At 47.7% G+C, this 13,179-nt stretch overlaps 1 pseudogene; it reads left to right on the top strand.

Annotated features, from left to right (window-relative positions):
- Window positions 1-12,804: 12,804 nt before the first annotated feature.
- LOC129681218 (uncharacterized protein C9orf85 homolog) overlaps window positions 12,805-13,179 on the top strand; it is a 29,609-nt pseudogene continuing 29,234 nt past the window's right edge.

The following is a 13,179-nucleotide window of genomic DNA, read 5'->3' as shown; positions in this document are numbered from 1 at the left end:
ACTTGCAAAATCTTTTAAGGATGCTGATTTTTGTAATAATTTTATTAAGAAGTCACAGAACTCATGTCACAAAGCCTGCCATCTTTTATGCCTTCCACTCCATTTGCTCACTTATTAAACTAGCATGTGCTCCGGGTCAGCTCCTAGCCCAGTCTCCACATAAGGGGCACAAAGTCAGGCCTTTGTGGACTCAGTCTCCTAGCTGCGAAGGGCCCAAGAAAGCAGGTGGAAGTACTGTTTGAGGGAGCAGATGGGTCATGGATGCTGCAGTTGTTTAATGCTCCTTTCCCATGTCTGCTATTGTAGACGTCTTCCAGTTCAGTACAGAGCTTGTCCCTGGGGTTGGGATGTAGCTTTGTGAGTAGAGAGCTTGCCTAGCATGCGAGGGGCCTGTGGGAGATCCCCGCCCCACATTAACCGGGTGTGGATGCGCACGACTGTACTCCTAGGGCCTTGGGGTAGGAGGACGTGACCTCAAGGCCATCCTCACCTACACAGTGAGCCTGAGCTACATGAGACTACGTGAAAAACAAAACAAAATAAAGACTGTCCCCGAAGGTAGGGACTGTATCTGTGGTCATTATCTGTGTCCCAGCACATGTGGCCCTCAATAAATGCTTTTTATGGAAATGAATGTTTTTAACATTTCCCTAGTGGGTATTTGGCCAGAGAACAAGCCTGTCACACAGTCCTGCTGTGATGTGGCTATGTCAAACTTCCTATGTCTTAATTTCTTCAGCTCTGAGTAGAGATAACAGCACACATCCCACAGAGCTGACGGGAGGATTAACTGGAGGGAAGCCTTTAAGCACTCCGTGTGTGTCTGGTACCCAGGGACTGGTAGGTAAATGATCATGATGGACATTTGCACGGTCTTCGGTAGCTCAGCCTCTGGCGGATACAGGTATGAGCTTTTCCTTCCCTGTGACTCACTTCAGTGTGCTGGTGGGCGGATAGCTGATGAGTCTCAGAACACGTGTGATTTAAATTTCAGCACTGGCAATAGGTCACATTTTAGAAAGCTGATGTAGTTTACATTTATGTCAATTCCATCTCTGCATTCTGGTGGATCACAGGGCTTAACGATGTCTTGTTATTTCTTATGCCTTTGCTCTTGAGGGAGGATGAGTGGCTTGCCATCTGTGTAACTCAAGGGAAAGCTCTCCATCCCACCCTGCCCTGTGGCCCAGCATGGAACAGCTCTATCGGAGAATCCAGACAAGGTGCCCACAGTAATTAGAAAGGCTTTAGTTGTGTCTTTCAAAGAGCATTACAAGGGCTCAAATGCAGAACTTCAAACAGTGCTTCTCAAGCAATTTCTTTTCTTCTTGAGTTCTATGTCCCTACAGACAGAGTGGCCCAGGGAACTGGGGGTCATGGAGGAGTCACAGCCCACAGGCTTGTTCTCGCTATGTGTGATCCTATTTGTGAAACATGTACATTTGTCTTTGATTTGCACAAAGCTCTTTTCACATCTGCTGGGAGTAGGCCAAGCCAGCTGTTCTCCTTACAGCAAGAGGGGTGAAGCCCTCTGTCCTTGGCTGTGTCTCCCACAGCTGGAGCCCAGCAGTCAGGGATCTCCAGACAGCTCCTAACACCTGCTGATGGACCCCCTTCTGAAGCTTATTCCCTCCATCCTGCGTCCAGCCTCAGATCTTAGGGGTATCTGTGTATGGAGAGTGATGTGGTTACTATGGAAACCTAGGCTACATAAAATTGTGTTAGTGGGTTGTAGCCAGCATCTTTTAAAAAAATAGACTAGACCAGAATATAAACTATGAGAATGCATCACAAATGAAAAGAGGAAACATTTTCCTTTTTTACAAAATGTATGCACACATGTTCACACATACATACATGTATGTACAGACACATATGCATACACAACACATACACACATTCATGGTGAAAATGTCTTTTTCCATTTACTCCAGAAGTTGAATGAATCTGGGCTCCTGATGCACGGCTGCTAGCTTAAGGCTTTGTTGACCTACAGTCAGCCTCCCCTATGGGTGCCATTGTTCACATCAACGACTTAGTTCAGCATCTCCCTTTCCCAGTAGCAAGATCAAACCGTGCACGTGCTTGTTGGGGTAACCAGGACACACGCTGCCCATGGCCAGTCCTCTCAGTTCCCCAGCCTGCCAGCTGACTGCTATCTCTGGCTTCACACCACACAGTTGGCTTGAGTCTAGAGATTTCCCTGGGCCGGGGGAAACTTTCTGCCTACATGTCAGATCAGGGTTTGTTTCTTGCCGACTGCCCTCCCTCCACCCCTTCAGGAGGTGCCTTCCTCCCCCAAAGTGTCCTCCCCCCTTATGCAAACTGCTGGCCACATATGTTTGGGAGCTCCTCTTTTACCATTTTGGCTATGTCAGTGCAGTTTTGGACAGGTGGAGAATGATCCTTGGTGCCAAATATATGGTATTGACACTGGAAACTAGGCATTTTGAAGCTGAGGGACAATTAGCATAAAATTAATCACTTTCAAGTGAACAGGTCAGTGGCATGTGGTATATCCATGTGTTCTGCAGGCACTGCCTTATCTGATTTTGCGTTTGCACAAAGCTTCTTCCACATATCATCTGCCCCGGAAGAAAACATCAGGCATTAAGCAGATACGGCCCACTCTGCCTCCCACAAGCTTCTGCCTATCAATAATCTGTGTTCTGCTGGAATTTTTCTACAGGAAGGACCTAGGAATGTCTGACCTTTTGAATCTAGCTTGTTTCACTTAGCGTAACGTTTTTGAGGTTTCGCCATCCACTTCTTTTTATGGCTTAATTTTTCATTCTTTTATATGGCTTAATAATATTCCATTCTGCTAACATACCACTGAGGGACCACCAGGGAATGAAAAGAACAACTGTGATTATTTGAATTGAAGCCAGGTGCAGAGAGCTCTTGAAGGGCGGGATGAACTGTTCTGAGAAACAACCAGCTGTAAACTATCTACAACCAGCTATAAATTATAGAGCAAAAGTGATCTGATTTTCAGGTATAAAAACCCTGTGCTTTGCATGTTTGGGGTTGTCTCCTGCTTTTGGAGGGGCGACCCTATCGAGATAGCAATAAAACCTCTTCCTTTTACATCGAATTGTGGTCTGTGAGAGTTCCTGGGAAGGGCGCGATCCTGAGCAGTGAGACTCCAGGTCTTACACCACAACCACTTACACATCAGTGGCTTTTGTACTGTTTCTAACTTCCATTATGGGTTATTCAAGCTTCTGTGAATATGTGTGGACTTGTATTTGTTTTAGTACCAACTTTCAGTTCTTTAGGATGTGTATGTACAAGTAAAAATCACAGGATCACAGCAATTATACATGAACGTTTTTGCATATGTGTATGTGTGTGAGTGTGGGCTGTGTGTGTATATTTGGAGGCCTGAGGTTGGCATCTGGTATCTTCCTGTGTTTCTAGACAGGGTCTCACTGACCAGTGAGCTCCAGGGCTTCTATGGTCTCTGACGCCCAGCTCTGGGATCATGCCACCATGTCTAGTTTTTTACGTGGGTACATGGGATCCAAACTGAGGTCCCCAAGCTCACATAGTGAGTGATTTGCCCATGAACCATTTCTCAGGCTTCTGTTTTATTGAGGAATCATCAGATGGGAACAGACCGTTACAAATCCCCAGAGTATTGTATAAGAGCACCATTTCTTTACATCAACAGCACCTCTCAGCAACCTCTTTTCTGAAAAATTCAGTATAGATGCCGTACAGGTGTGGAGAAGTAACTCATGATGGTCTTCTTTTAATTTCCTTAAGGATCAGCAATGCTGGACATGTTGCTTGCTTAACCACTTTTATATCTTCTTTGGAGAATGTCTATTTAAAATTTTCCATTATTATTTCCAATATTATTACTATTGTTATTATATTGCTAAGTGCTGAGGAATGAACTCACTGCCCACACATGCTAATCAAGTGTTCCACCACTGAGCCACAGCTCAAACAAGCTCTTTTGACTATTTCTAAAAAGAAGAGTTATCTTTTTTGTTGTTAAATATTTATTTTATCTATTAGTGTATGTGTCACGTATGCACATGTGGAGGTCAGAGGACTACTTTGTGGAGCTAGTTCTTTTCCACCATGATCCTAACCCTGAAGGAAATGATGGAGAGGGTTAGGACCTTACTGAGGAGGACCTTGAGGAAGGTCTCAGGCTCCCAATGTCTGGGAGCACCAAATGTAGGCTGTTCCTGGTATTCTGCAGCATGATACCTTTTCCAGGGAAGGGACACTCCCATTCCAGGTGAGGGGGCCAGAGGCGGAGGAGAGTTTAAGGCCATATTTGGGATAAAGCCAAAGGACCATAAATAGTTCTTGGTAACAGGCCACCAGGGAGGGCCAAACTCTGGGCTCTGTGGGCTCTGAGTCTGCTGTAGCCTCTTACGTCCACTGCTTCGTTACGCACCTCCATACTGCTCACAGATCCCCACAAGATGCTCACAGTGCCCCTCGCCTGTGCTTACAATTATCTGGGGTTACTCATGGAGGCCAGGTCTCCAGCTGAGGGAGACTCTGAAAGGATCCAGAAGCTGTTCACACTCATGCGGAGGCATTTCTTCTGGTTTTCCTTCTGCAAGGCACTGGATGGCAGAACTATTTAATGGCAGAGTAGACTTCCACAGCAAAGGCGTGGTAACCTTATCTCATAGACTGGACTTTCTACAGGACAGTGGGGCTTAGGAAGGAACATTCCTGCTCTCTGGGGCTGCTTAAGCAGGGGATGCATTTTGCTGGAATGGTCCAGCGGGATCGTCTATGTGGAGTGGGATGTTAGACCAACTAGCCTTGATGGTCTTTCCCTTTACATTAGTCTTTAAAGATGCCATTCTAGTTATTTGGTTCAAGACTGAGGTTAGAGAAGGCTTGCCACATACGATTCCACAAGGTATAGGCATACTTGGTGTGCCAGGCCCTGGCAGTGCTCTGCCTGCTGAGGTAGCAGTCCCTGCAGGTCCCTGTGGTATTCTGCTCAGCTGAGGTACGGGCCAGCTGTAGTTCCTGGAAGTTAATGCTGCCAGGAACAGACGAGAAGGAATGGATGGGTATATAGCCAGTTCTCTCATTCTGGTGGCACAGCCTCAGTCATAGTCCTACCTTCATTCTGAAGCCTTGAAAACAGGCTCCATCTCTCAGTTGTTGCTGTCAGAGCTTTGTGGTGAATGGTGAGAGCCCTTTGTCACGAGTTTCCTCATGAGTCACACACTTACTACTGACGTTCACCTTGCCACATTCTCCTTTACAGAGCAGAATTTATGTTTTGACTGTCAGCATGCAGCCTGCGAACGGCAGCCTGCTCTGTTGCTTCTTCCTAAGGATTCTTAGCCTATCCATCTACTCTAGGGTTGGGTCATTTGGCTTTGATAATTCGGCCTTCACCTGCTGCAAGCCTTCCTTCTTTTCTAGCCCAAAGAAAAGTCAAACCAAGCCATATGAGGTCGTATGGTGGTGGATTAGCATGTTCCTTTTGTCGTGCCTGATTTGTAAGCTGTATCTATGGCCGCAGGGCCAGTCCCAGATTCTGGCTCTGCACCCCAGGGTCTGTGATATCCTGGAGAGATGACTGCCTCTTATTTTGGGGACACTTTGTCTTTCTCTAACAGCAGCCTCATTATACCTACAGAGTCCCCCACAGTAAGCAGCTCGTTGAGTCTCAAATGTGGGAAACTTTTGTTGTTTGGGCTCAAGTACCTGCCACCCATTCAGGTTAAGATAGACCCCAATGGCTCTCATCCATGTAGCCTGTCCTAGGGTTTGGTGGTTTCCAACCCTAACATCATCCAGCAGGCAGCACTCAAGACTCCCCATTTTCTTACCCTCCACCTATGTCATTGACCCTCAACCTTTTCTCTTCACTTCTTTTTCCTGTGTGGGGCTGGGACTGTAAGGGACTTTGCCACCCACCACTCAGGTTTCTGTCTTTCCTCACAACTCAACTCTTGCACTGGTGTGGCATCCTTACACAATACTGGGCAAGAAGAGCCAGCAGACCAGCTTTGCCAGGATCTATCCACCATCACATGCCCAGTCTTCAGCTCAGAAGGTGAGAAATCCATGCCTTTGTCCCCCGGTGTCAGCACCACACACTCACAAGCAAACAGTTGCATATGGAGACAGGTAAGGGGAGTGTAGAAAGCTGGTCATCTTGTCTGAGACCCCCTGCTTGCCTTCACAGGCACCCCCTTGCCAGCTCTGGGTGGTGTGAAATAGTAGTTGGGAACAGATGGCAGTGGCCTCTCAGTATTCTGCAGTCCTGTGGTCCTGGGGCAAGTCCAGCTTCAGAGGGAGAACAGGTCTGAGCGGCCACAGAGCCTTTCAGAAATATCTGGGCCTGGCAGAGGGGAAGTGCTCTCCAGTGCTCACCAGCCTAAGCCCAGCAGCCTCCTCTGCCTTGGAATGAGAGCAGGCTCTAAATCCCCATCTCCATTGCTGCCTGCTCGGCTTGGGGCCCACAGCAGATGGTGAGGTGGGCCCTCCAGTGAGTCTGGAACGTGGGCTTCAAGAGTGCTAATGTTTCTCAGATCTCCTCGGTAGAGCGTCAACTGTGACAACAGTGTAGCTCAGGCCAGGAAGTGGAAAGGCACTGCCAGGTGGCGGTAGGGGCTGCTTCTTAATTAAGGCACCTCCCAGCTTGCTGATGACAGCCGTGGGTTGGCAATGGTCTCTGCACCTGTCTATGACCAGTAAGGTGGGGACACTCCAGGACCATGTCCTACTGGGGTCCAGCCCCTTCACCAGAACAACAGGAGAAATAGTATCTTTTCCTTATTGAACATTGCTCATTGTTCTGCCCAACGTGGCACACTATCATTTCTGTCTATTCCATTGGTTGTGTGTCTCTGAGGAGCCCTTTTTAATACACTTATGAGCAGGAGAATGCCTTAAAAATTTATCCACATGTAATAAGCAATAGTTAGAAAGGAGAACTCAGATCTATCTTCATCTCATTTAACCCTCACAGCAACCTTATAGTTGATGCTGATGTGAAGCCCATTTAACAGACAGGGAAGTTGAGGTAAAAGGCAGAAGCCCACAGAGCTGGTCACAGAGTGAGTTATTATTAGGCAAGCCTGTATCCTAAGCCTCAATCCATCATGAAAGACAGAGCAGTTCAGTGTATATTACAGTGAAAAGAAGGAAAATGACACGAACAGCACTTCACAGCCTGGAACTGGCTATTTAGTGATGGTTCCAGGACGATTGAATGCTTGTGTGAATCACGTTGTGTGTTAACTTTGGTAGGATATAACACCAATATATTTGGTCAAGGATAACTGGAGAGGCTTCAGTTTTTTAAAAACAAGAAAGCAATGAATTATTATTGTTTATTATAATTTATTCACTTGGTATCTTGGCTGTGGCCCCTTTGTCTCCTCCCCATCCCACCCTCCCTCCCTCTTCTGCCCCTGTGCCCCTCTACTAGTCCACTGATAGAGGAGGACTGCCTCACCTTCTATCGACCCTAGCCTATCAGGTCTCATCAGGACTGGCTGCAATGTCTTCCTCTGTGGCCTGCCAAGGTTGCCCCGCCCTCAGGGGGAGGTGATCAGAGAGCCTGTCACTGAGTTCATACCAGAGACAGCCCTTGCTCCCCTTACTAGTGAATAAATTGTAGTAAATAATAACAATTAATAAAAATGCAAAAAATTGAATAACGTTCTTAGGAGTAATATAATCATCACAGATGCAAGCTTTTTTTTTTTTTATACTATGAGACTGCTTTAACAGTGTAATCCTTGAATTAATAAAAGTTTATCTAAATTTATTAAAAAAATAAGAAAGCAACATTTACTTTGAGTGGAGTTGGTTGATTTCCCTCCATGAATAACATGGGAAGGCTTTATGCAATCAGTTGTCTTCAAAGCAAAATGTAGGCTCTCCCTGAAGAAAATGGAATTCTGCTAAGTGTGGAACTCTGCCATTAAGGTCAAGTCTGTTGTTTCCAGATAGCCTCTGAGCTTGGTATAAGGTGACAGACTCCCTTTCTCAGTGGGGTTACTCTCTGCCTGATCTGGGGAATCCCAGATATCGTAAAGAGTGTCATATAGCCCTCAGGGAGATTATAGAACCAACCTTTTCCTGATAAGAAACCATTTCAGTCAGCACCTGGGGATTCCTGGAAACATACACCCTATGCTAATAAGATGGCCTGGCTTTCAACCAATGACCTTTAACTGTACCTGGAGTTCTTTCCCTACTCATAGGATAATTAAATACTGCTCCCCCCTCTTAAATAGAGCTGTTTTGTTAGATGTAAATCAAGTATCCCTGACACCTCTAGCCCCAGCGAATCAAACACATACACCCTCAAAACTCCTCCTACTGCCTGAGAGTTGTAAGTCCCTGATTCAGAAGATAAGTCCCAATTCTCACTCCACTCCTCAACCATGACCACCTGAGACTTGTGAATTTTTCTGGGGAAGGAAAGGCCCCCCAAAGACTCGCCGGTGAACACCCTGAGCTTGGCTGCCAACCAGGCGGCCACCTGCCCAGCTGCTGAGAGCTTCTAGCACACTGGGGACTTGGCTGGTGGTCAGCCATCCCCATGCTGCTGGCCACTGCGAGCTCCCGTTGTTCGCAGGTGCACAGAGCTGCCTCAGCTACATCCTGCCAGAACTGCACCTCACTGGACTTGCCTTTCAGTTCTGCTGGTGCGTTTGCCCATCACTGCTGTTAATACAGTGGCTTAACTGAAGGGCTGTAACACTGCAGTACCATCACAGGCTTTTGGGACACCTGAGTTTCCACTGCTGCCTGGAACCAGCAATCTCATGTGAAGAGCCAACTGTAACACCCAGTGGAAAACTCACTTCCCCCTTCCCTTCCCCCGCCCCACAAGACTGGGAGCTCGTATGAGCATCACCCTGAGCACTCTGACTGTTCCTGAAAGAGATGGGACCTTTGATCCTGGGGTTCCTCTGCTCCTGTCTTGAAGCAAACAGCACCTGGACTGGGCTTTGGGAAAACCACGCAGATGCCACAGGACAGCTCAGGCTACCAAAGGGTGAAGAAGGACACTAACAGATTATATCTACACTCAACTACAGCCCACCTTGGGGTCTCAGCTTGCCGATTTGCCGTGTAGACTATGAGCTTATCAAGTCTTTGTCTATGGTCATGTGAACTGATTCCTTCTATTCAATCTGTCTCTGCCTCTCTCCATCTCTCACTTATATCATATTAGATACGTGGTTTTTCTGTCTGCATCTGTTTCTCTGTGGGTGGAGAGACTGGAAGATACTCACATAGCGAGGGCTGTGAAGGCAGGAGGTATCCTGAGGCTCCTTTATTTCTCTACTATGTGACTTTAGCATACATTACTATCACAGTTATAAAGATGACAGGGATGAAAAATTTGATAAGAGCTTGTTGGTAATACATCTTTCCTCTCCCTAAGTGCCCACGGGAGGAGGCACCAGAAGAGCTCTGCCTGGGTGGCGTCTCAGCTTCCCATGTCCTTGCCTGTTCAGACCCTGGTCAAGAGTGGTTGAAGGGCTTTAGCCTCCACACCCCAGAGGTCTGGCATCAGAGCAGCCTTAGTGGTCCGTTGGGATAGTTAGGGAAAGGAAAGCATGAGCCCCACTGCTGAAGGGCTCCAACCTGCAAGCCCTGTGTCCCAAAGCTAGAAATGTTAGCACTGAGAGTGTAGATGGCCATATGCTGTCCCTGGTGCTGAAAAGCCAACCGTTGCTAAGATTTCATTCACCATCCACTGTGGCTAAAAAGCTGGCGAGGCAGGAGCCGTTTGATTGGGAAGTTTAGGAGAACAAGATTCAGGTCAGAATGCCCTGGATTTGGCAACAGGGCCATTTTGACATCATCAGGAAAATGTCAAGCAGCTTGAACTGCAGGGCCTCCATCCTTTCATGGGGTCAGCTGCTGACAGTTGGAATTGACTGTTGGTTTGACTGACTCAGCTGAATCAATGCATCCTTTGATGATGCTGCCAAGAGAAATCCCCAGCTCCACTTCCACAGAAGGGCGGGGCATTTACCCCTGAGACCATAGGGGTGCCCAAAGTAAGTGGGAGCCCCTAGCTCCTCCCTATCCAGCTTCCTCAGAGCCCTTCTATTTGGCACACTTCACTTGAAATGCACTCACTGTTGCCAATTCTAGAGGTAGCCCTGCTCAGCAGCCAGAAATGGATGGAAACTCATTTCAGGCAAGCAGAGAATATTACACCCAGCACAACAAAGGGCTCTCCAAAAGAGTGCACCTCCAAATGCCCCAAGGAGAATAATGCTGGTACCTGGGTTCAGACACCTGCATTCTTTTTAAACCACAGTTGGAAAATTTTCTGGTAGGATTATGGGATAAACATTTGTTCTCTGAGACAGGCCCTCTGCCTGAAATATTGAGTCCCAAACCAGAATGCAGACAGATGAAGCTGGGGCACTAGCCATGTCCCAGGGATTTAGGCCTCCACGGCAGCTGCCAAACTTCCCAAGAAGTGTATTCCACCAATATCCACATGATGTCTGTGTCTGGGGAAAGCTGCCTGTGGGTGACAATAACTAGCTCTCTGTAACCATCACCCCTTTTGTGGATGTGTGTGAAAATTTTTCCACAGGCTCTTGTGTTTTAGCACAGCTGGTGGCACTGTGTCAGAAGCTTTAGGAAGTAGAGCCTGGCTGGGGGAAGGGGTCATGGGGGAAAGGCATTTAAGCTTTATGAACAGTCCCTACTCCCATGTGCTCTCTGCTTCTTGACTGTAGGTGTGCTATGACCACCTGCCTCAGTCCTGTGCCTGGGCCTTCTTCCTGTCCTGCTTAGATTTGTCAGTTTGATACATTGAGTCATTTGGGAAAAGGACATTCAAGTGAGAAAAATTCCCTCATCAGATTGGCCTGTAGGCAAGTCTAGGGCATTTTCTTGACTAATGATTGATGTGAGAGGCCCAGACCACTGAGGAGCAGTGTCGCCTCTGGGCAGGTGGCCCTGGATGGCATAAGAAAGCAGGCTGAACAAGCAATGGGAAGTGAGCCAGTAAGCAGCACTCTTCATGGCCTCTGCTTCAGTCCCTGCCACCAGGCTGAAAACCATGTGCATCTGAATTCCTCCTACAGTACCTCTTCATTCTGCCTCAGCTTCCCCACAGTGTTTTCATCAGCAATGGCTGCTCAGCATTGGTTTTCATAGTGTTTACAGTGTTAATGTGTGTGTGTGTGTGTGTGTGTGTGTGTGTGTGTGGCAGGTACATGGAAAAGGAATACTCTCTGACTACAGTGTGCTTTCATCCAAGAAATCCAAAGATTATGTCTGGAATCTGAAGGAACTAGCTCTTCTTCGTGGAAGGCACAGGCCTTAACCTGGAGAACAAGGGCAGAGTCTGTCTCTGTGCTCAGTTGGAAGGCACCATTGTAAGGAGGTAAGCTGTGAACTCCATCCCCCAGGAATGGTTGTTCTGCCACATCTTCCATGGGACCTGCCTCACTGGAGACAAGAGTTGAGAAGCTGCTTTGAGAAGGTTTGGGCTGAACAGGTGGTGGGGCCTGCTGCCCGCAGCAGCCTTGACACAGTGGCCAGTCACCCTTGCAAGGCAGCAGGCGGTGCTGGCGTGCTGAGAGTGATGTTTGATATTCACTGTCAGCTTGGCTGCATTTAGAACCATCCATAAGACCAGCAAGGTGCACTCCAGGGTGTGTCCGTGAGGGTATCTCCAGGACGATCACATGATGGGGAAGAGCCAGCCTGACTGTGGCACCATCCCATGAGTTGCTGGCCTGTGCGGACAAAGCAGGGAAAGGGAGCCAGGTGCCCCCTGTCTGTTTCTTTGTCTGCATTGTGTGAGTGAGCTGCCTTACACGCTTGCCACTCAGGATGGAGGCGTTCCTGCTGATGGATTGAAACTGCTAAGAACAGATCTATGGTCTTTCTTTCTTCCCGTAAATGGTCTCTGTCAGATATTTGTAGTCATACTACTAACAAAGAGCGATAGACACTGAGGCATCGGCTTCATCTTGCTTGTGTCTCTCGGTGTGGCCGGACCTATGTTGTACTCACTTTTTTGCACAAACAGAGCAGGCTACTTATATTCCCTGTATTTTACTTTCCTCTATTTCTTTGCAAGATTCACTTGATAATAGCTGTGTAGTATTCCGCTAGAATGTGAAGTTTGGGTTCATTTTGTATTTTTAGCAATTCTTCTAGAAACACTCTTACTCGTACATCTTTTGGATTGGGACTTTTATTTCAGTTGGAGCAGTTCCCAGAAGCAGCATTGCATTTGGGTCAAAGGGACTCCAGTCTCTGACTTTAATAAATCCTGTTAGATTACCTTCTGAAATGGCTGAAATAAGTCACAGTCTGCCCGCCATCAGGGTTGTGGGTGCTCTTAGCTCACATGCTCGCCAGGGCCAAGTGCATTTATCTCTCTCAATTTGGCAGCTCACAGTTTTGTTTTCATTTGCGTCTCTCTGGATGCTCAGGAGGTCTTAACTCTGTGGTAACCTTTGCTCTGTGTGCTGGTTCTGAAGGTGCGCTGGGTGGACTGGTGTGACACTAGAAAGTGAAGACCTTCTGGGAGGTCCAGGACGGTGGAGCAGATGAGCAAGCTCTCCAGGCTTTGGGTGGTCTTGGGGGGGTCAGTGTTTGGAAGCATAGGACCTTATAGCACATATAAGGCAACCTAGGAATTGAGGTCCCGTTCTCTAAAGTCAGAGTTGAATGTAAATTGGCCTTTCCAGAAGTTACTGAGCCCTTTGTCCTTGGGAGCTTTAAGCACACATGAGAAAGAGTTCTGTTGTTTGTTCACAGAGGACAGAGTGAGGGCAGAGGACAGAGAGGGCAGACTACTTTAATCTCTGTGACACAACACTCCGACCAAAGGCAACTCAGCAGAGGAAAGCATTCATGTCAGCTTATGTTTCAGGTCACAGTTCATCACCAAGGGAAGTCAGGATGGGAGCTCAGGCAGAGACAGGCAGGTAAGGATGTGGGGGATACTGCTTGCTGGTTGCCTCACAGGTTCAAACCTAACTGGCTTTCTTCGTCCCTCGCTTCCTCCCTTCCTCCTTTCCTTCTTCCCTCCCTTCCTCCCTCCCTTCTTCCCTTCCTCCCTTCCTCCCTCCCTCCCTTCCTCTCTCCCTTCCTCCCTCCCTTTCTCCTTCCTCCCTCCCTCCCTTCCTCTCTCCCTTCCTCCCTCCCTTCCTCCTTCCTCCCTCCCTT

The sequence above is a fragment of the Psammomys obesus genome, unplaced genomic scaffold (genome assembly GCF_907164565.1).
Source record: "Psammomys obesus unplaced genomic scaffold, mPsaObe1.curated_primary_1811, whole genome shotgun sequence".
Taxonomy (NCBI): domain Eukaryota; kingdom Metazoa; phylum Chordata; class Mammalia; order Rodentia; family Muridae; genus Psammomys; species Psammomys obesus.
This window is presented reverse-complemented; position numbering and strand designations above follow the sequence as displayed.